The following is a 12,067-nucleotide window of genomic DNA, read 5'->3' as shown; positions in this document are numbered from 1 at the left end:
TATCTGTCCCTTTCTCTCCACTCACCCAGTCCCCACGCTAATTCAGGTCCTCATCACCTCTTGCCTTGACTAAATCAATAGCTTCCTGGTTGACCTCCCTGACCTCAAGTCTCTCCCCTCTCTGGTCCATCCTCCACACAGCTTCCAAAGTGATTTTCCTAAAGCATGGGTCTGATGGTGTCACTTCCTTATTGAATGAACTCCAGGGGCTCCCTATTAATTACCTCTAGGGTCAAATGCCTGGCTCCAACCTGCTTATTTGAACCTCGATATATATACACATTATTTCCCTTCATATACCCTAGGATCCAGCCAAAATGGATTCTTCTAGATTCTTCTAGAGATTCTTCATACATTATAACTCCACCTCCCATCTCTTCTCCCATGCCTGAAAAGACTTCTCCTTGCCTCTGCCTCTCAGAAACCTGACTTTGCATCAAAGCTCAGCCAAACTTTCTGATTTGAAGCCTTTCCTGATGGAAAGGCCACCCTCGAACCCCACCCCACCCCTCCAGCATCCTCCCCAAAATGATCTCATCTTTACTTTGTGTATGTTTTGTATATCACTATATATACGCATATTATCACCCCCATAGAACAGCCATCTCCTTGAACATAGGGACTGTTTGATCATTGACCTAGTACCCCCAGTGCCTAGGATGATGCCTGGCACATAGGAAGTGCTTAATAAATGCTTGTTAATTAATCTATTGGTTCATTCCACTACTGGCTGTTTCTCCTCATTTCAGAAAAACAAATACACGGAGAGGACTGTTCCAGTTCAGTGGGTCACAAGCAAACAGGACGTGGATCTAGATTTGTGACCCACCCACCTCGTCCCAGTCAGATATTCTGTGTGCTCCCGAGTCATACCAAAAAGAATCTTGCCCCCGTGCCCAAAGAGATGCATCTCTTGTCATCTTCTGGTAGGCCAAGAAGGGAGCCTGGTTCAAGCCTCAGCGGCCGTGACGTGAGTCAGGGCCATCGGAACGTTCTGTCACAACTGCTCTTTGGCCTGCCTTCCCGCCCATCGCCCGTGACTAGGGCTTTTTCTGCTGTCCCCAGGGTTGGCACCCTCTCTGCTTCCTACCAATAATGCTGCCTGTTGTTTCAGAGCAAGTGGAACAAATGACCGATGTGAACTCTGGACAATCTGCAAACTGGAAACATCTGCTGGGAGCCATGGGAGGCCTAGTGGATGGTGGGGGATGTGGGGAGGAAGGGGACGAGGAAGAAGGGCTCAGAGCTCCTAATGAGGAGGACAAAGGGTGAAACTTCTGCAGAGCCAGAAAGAGTATAGGGAAGATGGACCCAAGAGGAATCTTCTGGGACCTATGTAGCGGTATAAGCCCCCTTCCCTCACTTTATGTCAGTGATCGGCTGCCATCTTGCCTTCCTCCTTCCTTCTGTTGTGGCCAGTCCAAGATTATGGTGTTAACTCTTACTAGATCAGAGGGCTAAGTGGAGGTGGTATAGGCCTGCTCTTTTTCTAAAGATCATTTCTCATTTTAATTCCTTGTCATGCCAAAGAAAAAAGGTAGAATCTTCTATTTTCAACTGAATGGCATCCCCAGGACTAGCTTTTCTCCTGTCCATATAATATCTAAAGAGAGAACAGGTGCATTTCCTAAGACCTGGTCTTGGATTCTGACCATAACTACAAAGGATCTGCTGGGACTCAGCAGCCACCATATGGGTCTTATGGACTGATCACTCATCCCATAAATATTTGTTAATTACCTATTACGTATCAAGTGCTTTTCTAACCCTAGGAAGACAGAAAGATTAGATAAGGTATTATCTCAGCCCTCATAGAACTTATTATTTATTATACATACACAATTAAATCAAGCAAATGTTTATTAAGCACCTACTGCACGCAATTATGCTAGTTGGTGAGGATACAGACACCCTCCCCACCTCCCCACCCCCACAACCACTTCATATATTAAAGGAGTTGACATTCCACTGGGGAATACAACCAGTAATCAGATAAGAAAATAAAAGAAAATTCAAGGACAGAAGAGGCACTAACCCCTAGGGAGATCAGAAAAGGCTTCCTTTAGGAAGCCTGCAGGTGGTGATTTGAGCCGAGCCAAAAAGGAAGTTAGGCCTTCAGGAGACAAAGGTGAGGAGGGAGCCAACCTTCCAGACATCAAAGTTGAGTCTGCACAAAGGCATGAAGGTGAAAGATGAAACGTCAAGTTCTAGGAGTAGTAAGTTGGCCCTTTCGGCTATAATGTAGAGACAACCAGGATGGGTGGAAGGTCTTGAGTCTGTACTTTATCATTCAATCAATCAACAGGTATCTTTCCTTATTTTTTTTAATTTTATTTTCATTTTTTAGGCAATTGGGGTTAAGTGACTTGCCCAGGGTCACACAGCTAGTGTAAAGTGTTTGGTCTGAGGCTGGATTTGAACTCAGGTCCTTCTTACTTCAGAGCCAGTGTTCTATCCAGTGCGCCACCTAGCTGCCCCAACAGGCATCTTTCTTAAGCACTATGTGCCAGGCACTCTGCTAAATGCTAGAGATTCAAAGAGAGAACAAAACCAGCTCCTGGCCCCATGAGCTTATAGTCTAATGGGGAAGACAATACTCTGTGTGTGTGTGTGTATGTAAATACAGTACATAGAAGGCAAGCTTAGAGGGGAAAGTGTTAACAGCTGTGGAGGACCAGGGAAGGACCCTTGGGGGACTAACCAGTAGATGATTGCAATAGTCCAGGTAAGAGATCATGGGGGCCTAACCTTGGATGTGGCCACATGAATAGTGGGGAGGGAATAAATGCAAGATATGATATAAGGTCAATTCGGTAAGACTTGGTAACTGACTGGTTGGAGAGGGCATGAAAAAGGAAAAAGTCTAGGATGACTCCAAGGTTGTGAACCTTGGTGACTAGGATTGGGGTGCCCTCCACAGAAATAGGGAATTTTGTCTGAAAGGCAGGTTAAGGAATGAGAGAAGATAGGTTCTGTTTTGGACATGTTGAGATGGAAGTCCTGCAGGATATCTACCAGGCAGTTGATGATGACGGCACGAGATTGGGCCGCACGTGTAGATTTGGGAGGCTTACTCTGCCTAGAAATGATCACTGGACCCATGGGAGGTGCTGAGATTATCAGGAGAGATGGTGCCGTGCAGACTAGAGAGGCAAGAGGATAGCCATACTGCTTGATGAGCATATAGAGAGGGGTGAGCAAGATGCTGGGTGAGATCTCCAGATTCCAGTAAAGTCATTGCTTAGGGGTGGTAGAATTAGGGGAGTCTTCACGGTAGAAGGGGTGTTTCAGCTAGCCCATTTCAGCCAGACTTTCAAGCTTGCATAGGATTGCAAGAGGGAGAAGAGTGGAGGAAGGAAGGCCTTCTAAGCACAGAAAACACTGATCTGATGAGGAAATCACATGCGAAGACCTATATAGCTACATCTTATGAGCCAGTAATCTGATGGGAGAATGATAAGATGGATAAAGTGTGCATTTTTTCCTGCCAGGATCTGAGCACCCCACACCCCATTTTGAGGTTGGCTCCCAAAGCCAGATTTCTTCCCACAGGTTCTGAGGAATCATACTTCCAAGAGGATATGTCCTTCATGCTGGTGGGTGCCAGTGCGGTGGGGATAGGAGCTTTGTAAAAATTGGAGTTGAGTTGTTCAGCTCTACAGTTGGAGTTGGGGTACTCCTGCTGGGCTTCTGGAGAAATGAAAGCCGCTGAGGTTGACTTTGGATGGGACCTTCCCATAGCACAGTCTCCCTAAGGCATTCTCATTCTTTGATGAAGCAGGAAACATCCACATCCCCCCACAGAAGCCACAGTGTCAACATTTCATCACCCTCTATCTCAAAAATGACACAGGAGGAGGAGACAGTGAGACATGATTCATTCTTGCACACAATCTAAGGATGCTGGGATGCACGCAAAGCCAGGCCATGCTCTTCCTGGACTTTCTGAAAGAGACCAGCCTTCCCATGATTCATGACATGGGGCGTTCCCCTATAGCCTGTGATTTGGCTACAGCTGGTTGGTTGCGGTGATTAAGAAGGAGAGGGAGCCAGGCCAAACAGCATCTGGTTTGTCTTAGGACGGAGAATAGAATTATGGTCCCCTTCTGGGGCCATCACAAGAGACAGTGATGTTGGCAGGTCACACCCATTAACAAAATGCCGAGTTAAAATCAGCCAACTGATAACTATTCTCGAAGGCCAGTCATTCAACCATTTCTGATCCAACTAGGTGTGCTGTAATCTAGCCCATACCCTCCCATCTTGCTCAGAATGAGAGCATGCCAAAAGTCAAATCTTGGCAGGCCCAAATGATTCCTTTGGTCAGGAGGTCACCACCAGATAGTGCTATGTACTTGTAGTCTCTGTTTGCTACAGTTGTATAGACGGTCAGTCAGGCGACCCCTTCCTCTCAGAAAATGACACAGTTGAAAGTAGTGTCTCCAGCCAAAACAAACTCATAGAATTAGAATAGGTCTGGGCTGGAGCATCAAGTGCCTTCAACTTGGCCAGCACCATCCCGCCATGGCCCCACACATAGGATCTTAATGTAGAGCTGGAAGACACCAGCCCCTTCATTTTTGTAGATGAGGAAACTGAGGCTCAGAAAAGTTAAATGGCTTGCCCAGCTAGCAAACATGGGAGGGAGGGTCTGAAGCCAGGTTGCCTTGGCTCCAACTCTTCTATCTGTTCCCTGTACCGTGGTGTGATTCTTCAGCCTTTGGGTTGTCCCATGCTCAAACTGCCCAGCCAGTGTTCTCTGATCACCTACGCCTGGGACATCTCAACAAAAGCTTTGTTTGTGTACCTCTGAGACCACATCTTACAGGATTTTAAATTTTTTGTCTTTGGAAATTTCTCCGTATTCTGCTTAATGACTGCCTCACCTGGCCCAAGCAGGCAGGCCCTAGCTGTGCTTCATTCCCTTCCTACTACATGCCTATCATCTCAACAATAGAGCGGGCCCTGGAGTCAGGAAGACCTGAATTCAAATTTGGCTTCAGATACTTGACAGGAGCTATGTGACCCTAGGCAAGTCACTTAACCCCAATTGCCTCACCAAAAAACAACAACAACAACGAACAGCTTTGTTTGCGAGCTCCGCTTACCACCAGCAACCCCTCCGATTCTTAAGCCATGAACAAATCAACTCTGCCTGTGCTCCTGAGAAGGCTGTATCGATCTACTCCCCTACAGCCCTTCTTGCCATTCCTATAACTCCCTGGACCAAAATGCCTCTCTCTGGCCATCACAACCCTATGTGTGTGGTTCTCTTTCCTATATTAGAATGCTTTAATATTTGTATTCCCAGTGCTTATTTATCACATAGTAATGCTCAATAAACGCTTTTTTTTATTCATTCATTTGTTCTTATATGAGAAAGTTAGCCCAAGAAGAAAGGTGGTCTCAGAGTGTTTGAGAGTTAAGAAGGTGAGGAAAATATATGCCACCAAAAGGCTTAACTTAAACATTATCCTTCCCCATCAGTCATAAGGTGGAAGCTCAGAAAGAGCCAAGCTCAGGCCGCCCAGGGAGGGCTAGCTCCAGAGCAAGTCAGAAAAGGCCAAAAGAAGCTGCTCAGCCCCTGCTTATCAGCTTTGGCAAAGCTGTCTTCAAAATCCCTGTCTTCTCTGCAGAAGCTTCCGTACTGGTCTAGCATCTGTTTCCTGTTCTAAATTTAAACAATCAGGTTAGTGAACTTGGAAGAGTATTTCAGTCACTGAAGGGACAAGACCTTCCCAAAGAAGGAGGTTGTGGTGGCCTTGCCTTCGGTCTGGGGAAACCCATGCAGCAGCACTGAGGCTGAAGCCCTAGGACCCAGATGTTCTTTCTCTTCAACAGCTTCCGCTAAGAGGGGCCAGGGCTCTCTTCTCTCCTCTCTGGGGTTGAGAAAATCGACAGGTTGAGCTTTTGCATATTATGAAGTAATTAAATCCCAGAAGAACAGAGCTGAAACTAGAAGGTCATGCTGCCTTTGGGGAAGAGGAGGTGGGCCACAGACCCACTTTCTGCCTCAAACAATGCCAGTTTCTCAGAGACCAATGAAACCATCCTCTTCATACCTGGCCTACTGACATAAGGATGCAACTCCAGGCACATGCAGAGACTTCCTGGATAGATTTAGAAACAATATAATTGAGGAGAATTCTCACAGATCAGCTTAGAGAAACAGAACATCTTTCAAGATGAGACAACCATTTGAATCAGAAAAAGCCAAAGAACCTTTCCTTGGTCCTCCTGGCTCTCTGGTCTTGTGTTCTAGGCATGTACTAAGCCTCATGTAAACCTTAGAGATCTCATTCCTATCCCTAAAGGGGGAGCAAGGTATTGCAATGAATAGAGCACTAGGCCCTGAGAGTCTGGAAGACCTGAGTTCAAATTCAGACCTCCAATACTTCTTAGCTGGGTAGCCCTGGCCAAGTCACTTAACCTCTGCTTGCCTCAGTTACCTCATCTGTAGAAGGAGGGGTAACAATAGTATTTATCTCCTGGGATTGTTGGGAGGACCAAATGAGAAACAATCATAAAATGCTTTGCATAACATCTGGCACAGAGGAAGTGCTATATAAAATGTTACTTATTATACTTAGTATTATTACTCCTCTAGGAACTGTGATAACAATGAGACTCAGGCAAGTTGGAAGAAGGGCCCAGAGGGCCTCTGGAGACATCAAGAAACTACTAGTTCAGCATTTTTATCAATGGCATAGAGCACAGAGTCAGAGCTTGAAGTGACCTCAGAGGTCATCCAGGCCTTTAGCCTGCCAGTCAGTCAATAACCATTTATGAAGTGCCCACTATGTGCCAGGTAGCATGCTAAATGTTGGAGATGCAAAGCTAGGCAAAAGATGGCCCCTGTCCCCAAGCAGCTCACAGTCTAATACAAGCTTCTTCATTTTATGGGTGAAGTAACTAATGCCCTGGGAGGTTCCATTGCTTCTCCAAGGTCATACAAGTAATAAGTGCCAGAAGTTGGATTTGAACCCTCCTCCTATGACTCCAGAGGCACAGTGCCCATTCTGTGACTCCACATAGCTATCCTGGTAAAGGCAGAGAGAGCATGAGCACCGAGCTCTGGGTGAGAAAAAGCTGAGAGGAACAGCTACAGCTACTGCCATGGCAAATTCACACAGAAAGGGATCCCTGCTGGCCCCATAATGACTTAGAAAACCACAAACTCACATCATTTGTATTATGCTTCAGTTCATTCTGTTAAATATTTCCCAATTACATTGTCTGCTGGTTCAGGCCACACTCAAGAATTTTGCTGGAAAGCAAGCATCTCTGGGTCTGAAGTCTGACATCTCTGCTGAAAGACCAAATCAGTATCCAACAGAATTTCAACAAGATAGAATTTCGGACTAAATCAAATCAAATGAAATTTAAAAAGATTCAATAATAAGTCTTACATCTGAATTAAAAAAAACCAACTCTACATGTTGAGGAGACGTAACTAAAGATACAAGAATATTAGTAGACTACAAGCCAAATGAGTCAACGATATGATGAGGCACATTATTTCAACTCAACAAACTTAATTTATTAAGTATCTACTGCAGCTAGGTGGCACAGTAGTGAAGAAGACTCATCTTCCTGAGTTCAAATCTGGCCTCAGTCACTTACTAGCTGTATGACCCTGGGCAAGTCACGTCACCCTGTTTGCCTCAGTTTCCTCATTTGTAAAATGAGCTGGAGAAAGAAATGGCAAACCACTCCAGCATCTTTGCCAAGAAAAGTCCAAAAGGGGTCACAAAGAGTGGAACACAACTGAACAACAGCAAAAATATGCAAGGCTTTAATGACAGAAAAATAAAAAATTAAAAGCAGCCTCTTCCCTCAAGGAACTTATAGAAACATAATGTTCAGAACAATGAAAGCTTTTGTTTGCAATGTGCTCTGTCTTGGTCAGCCTACATCTGGAGTATTACATTCGCCTAGAAATGAAGGATGAGCTCAAAAGGCCAATATGACTTCATCAAAACAATTCATGCCAGACTAACCTCATTTCCTTTTGTGACAAGGTTACCAGACTAGGGGATCAGGAGAAGGCTTTAAATATATTTTGCCTAGATTTCCACTAAGCATTTGGCTACCTTTGTCACACTATCCTTTGGAATAAAAGAAGGGACATTTGCTTATCATTCTTGCAGTTAGGTTGAACTCTGAAGTGGGTGAATGACTGGACCTTATAAATGATCATTAATGGATTGATGTCAAGTTGGAAAGGATTTTTCCTTGATTCTGATATATTTGATATTTTTATGAAAGACTTAGATGATAGTATAGATAGCACTCATCAATTTTCAGGAAAAAATAAAGGTGAATGGTACAGCCAACATATTGGATGATGGACTCAAAATGAAAAACAGTACTGACAACTTAGAATGTAAAAAGTCAAATCTAGTAAGGCAAAATGTAATAGGGATAAATACAAAGTCCTAGACTTGATTTTCTTTTCAATATCGCCTTTACAAGTATGAGATGTGGAAAAAAATCTGGAGGCTTAGTGAAATGCAAAGTCAGTATAGACCAACAATTCAATATGGCAGCCAAGTCCTACTCCATTCTTACACATGGTTGCATATGGCCAGACAGGACTAAATGTCATCCTTATTTTTGGCACCTGATAGTGGAACAATGCTTTAAAAAAAAAAACGGCCCGGGATCACCTCTCTCCTCCTCCACTAGAACCCAGATCTGTACACACCTCCCACTCTCCTCAGTCATGGTACACCCAACACAAGATTCTGGATTTTCTTACTGGAAGTGGAAAATGGGTGACTGTTTGAACCGTTCATGCCCTGAACTTTGCAGCTGCTCTGACATTTCTGAGTTTAATTCATTACTTCTGTTTTGACTCATTGCTCACTGACTGAGAAAGATCAGAACTAGCTGATAAAGACAAGGCCAGTTTCCCCTCAGTCTGACTGACTGTTTTTCTTTCCACTCATAGAAGATACCTGCTGTTTAGGACTTGTCCTGAATCTAGGAAAGAGTTCCGATAATCTTCTGCTCTCTAGGAGCTGGTCTACAGCCAGACCCACTGACTTGGATATCCGATCTCTTTCTCCATTAAGAAGCTGATCTTGCTACCAGAATCATATATTTTCTCAGCCCAGCTCTTCTCACTACTAGCTACCAACGTTCTCCAACTCTCCACTGAGGCCTTCCCAAATCCAAGTGTTCAACCTCTAGGTACTACTTATCTGAGCAGGTTCTAGGTCTTAGACTTTTAGAATGAGGCTCTCTGTGTCCTACGCCACTCTGACAAGCCAGTGAATTTACAGTTTGCTTGACAGCTCATATCCCGGAGGACTGCCATAATAAGGCAACTTGATTCTGGGCAGAGACTGTGAGATGATTAATGGACAGCAGTGGTTTCCAAAGATTTCTCCAAAGTTGTCTTCTTGTGGTAACTTTGCGTCTAATCCAGAGATAACAAAGCTCTCATACTTTTCAGAAAGTCATTGTTCAGAAAGGGCCATGGGTCCAATTCACAACTGGATTGTACTTCTGACTGTGAATTTTGCTTCCTTTACAGTTGAGAATTCAGGAATAAAATGTAAGGACAAATAAAACAGACTAGACTTGCAAACTAGAGCTCCTCTAGCCACCTAAGTAGTCCTCTACAAGACATGAACATACCTCTAAACTCTTTCCAATCACCTCCTTTTCTCTCTCTTACTCACAGACTAGTCTCCCCACTATAACTGAAACCACAGAGAACCTATTGCGTCAAATTCTAATCTCTGTATTTTTTTCTCTGTAGGTAGCCTTCTCTTGTTCTACTCCTAAACCTCCCCTCCAAGACTTAGTCATAAACCATAAGATCATAGGCTCAAAGACTGAATTGGAAAGGATCTTAGAGACCATCTAATCCAATCCTCTCTTTTCACAGATGAGGAAACTGAGAATCAGAGCATTTAAATAACTTGCCATTGATTGCTCCTAAAATCTGGCATCTGATCAACTAAGAACTTCGTATAAACTCAGGCAATACTGAGAAAAAACAATCTTAAAAAAATGTTATGCAAAAAAGGGGGTTTAAATTGCAGATATGGATTTTTTTTTTTTACTTTGTTAGTGTTAGCTTCTCCTCTAGTTGTTGAAGGGACTTGGGAGTCCTTTTGCCCTCTCCAATAACTGCACCTTGGGGCGGCCTTCATCAAAGGAAAATGACTCCATTCCTGTACCTCCTCTGAAAGCTCACATTAAGTGACTGTATTGATGTCACTCATACATTCTTTCCAGCCAGAGATTAAGGAAATCAACAGGCTCCTAACGCAGCCAGGTAACGAGATACTCTGGGAAATGTTTAAAATTGTTTCTCTCAGTCTCAGGATCATCAGAATTTAGAGCTGGAAGGCAGCTTTTCGGCCACCTGACTGAATCCCCTCATTTTACAGATGAGAAGACCAAGGCTCAGAGAGGTTAAGAAACTCACCCATGGTCACACAGCTCAGAGGTATCAGAACCATGATCTGAAGCCAGGGCTTCCTGCCTTCAGACTCTATGGCTTTAAAGGTTGCTACTACATCATGCTGCCTGTCCAGCACCAAAACTCCACAGACAAGAATTTCTGAGGCCAACTAGAGTCTTCCATCCTGGCCATCCAAACCTCACTGAAAGGAGATGAGCTAGGTTGCTCTGTCACACAGTCACTGCCACCCTCAAGGTCTGCTCAGAGCTCCCAAGGGGCTGTGTCTGGTTCATCTGTTCATTCTGTCAGGGGCAAGACTTCCAATGGACACAGTGCGAACCACCTGCTGAAGATCTCCTCTTAGAGACTCTCATGGAGGGACAGGGTGGTGCCCAAGGTGGTAACTCAAGGACCAAGAAAGAAGGTGGCACAATGGATAAAGCACCGGGCCTTGCATTGTCATTGTTCAGTCATTTCAGTGACCGCATATGAGGTTTTCTTGGCAAAAATACTGGAGTGGTTAGTCATTTCCTCCTCCAGCTCATTGGACAGATGAGGAAACTGAGGCAAACTGGGTTAAGTGACTTGCCCAGGGTCACAGGGCTGGTAAGTGTCAGAGGCTGGAGTTGAGCTCAGGAAGATGAGTCTTCCTGACTCCAGGCAAGGCACTGTATCCATTGTGTTACCCAGCTGCCCAGGAGTCAGGAATATCTGAGTTCAAATACAGCCTCAGACACTTACTAGCTCTGTATGACCCTGGGCAAGTCACTTAACCTCTGTCTGCCTCAGTTTCCTCAACTGTAAAATGGGGAGAATATCAGCACCTACCTCTGAGGGTTGTTATGAGGATAAAATAAGCTAATGTTTGTAAAGCAACAGACACATAGCTATATATATGCTATATAAATGTTAGCTATTATTACAAACAATCCTTAAAGCACTGTTTAACAGCCAGTGAGAAACCACACTCATGTTAACTAGCCACACAATATGGAAAGACACTGTCAGACTGAAGAGTACTCCTCAGAGGCCAATCAGCTCATCCTTTCCCCAGGCCTGAGCATTCTACCCCCTCATCGGCTTTCTCCAGGCAGTAGGAGGAGAAGTGTTGGCTACAAGGTCCTGAGCAAAGATCATCGAGGCTATCGTCTCCTCCTCAGTGAGTGGTTTCCACAGTTATCAGCAGTGAGCTCAGGGACACCACTAAGGCAAGTGATAGCCATCCTGTTGCCCAATTGGTGGGCAATTGGTAAATATCTGACTCACTTCTCATTCACTGGGTCTTAGAATAGAAAGCTCTGAGAGGAAAGGAGAGGAGAAGAAATGGATCTCTTGGCTTACATATCACGAAGAACATTAGAGAGGATCTTGTCACTCACCTGTTCCCTAAGCTATAAATGAGACACTTTTAGAAACTGACTTTGCTACTTTTCCGAGCCCTGTGGGATATGGCAGCCAAAAGATTCAGGGTGACCTCAGGCTTCATTCACAGAAGGGCTGGTAGAATGCCCAGCCTGAGGGAGGGGATGGCTCCGGAGGAGTCTGCCCTGGTCAGACCACATCTACAATACTGCCAGTACCTCAGTGACACAGCCAGTTCTGACCATCCCATCTTTGGAAGGACATGTATGTAGATGAGGACAATGA

General features: G+C 44.6%; 1 protein-coding gene across 4 annotated transcripts in view; it reads right to left on the bottom strand.

Moving 5' to 3' along the window:
* Window positions 1-12,067, bottom strand: part of ADORA3 (adenosine A3 receptor) — a 71,354-nt gene that overhangs the window by 33,321 nt on the left and 25,966 nt on the right. The window lies entirely within an intron of this gene.

Source organism: Phascolarctos cinereus, unplaced genomic scaffold, assembly GCF_003287225.1.
Source record: "Phascolarctos cinereus isolate Bilbo 61053 unplaced genomic scaffold, phaCin_HiC Scaffold_5;HRSCAF=322, whole genome shotgun sequence".
Lineage (NCBI taxonomy): Eukaryota > Metazoa > Chordata > Mammalia > Diprotodontia > Phascolarctidae > Phascolarctos > Phascolarctos cinereus.
This window is presented reverse-complemented; position numbering and strand designations above follow the sequence as displayed.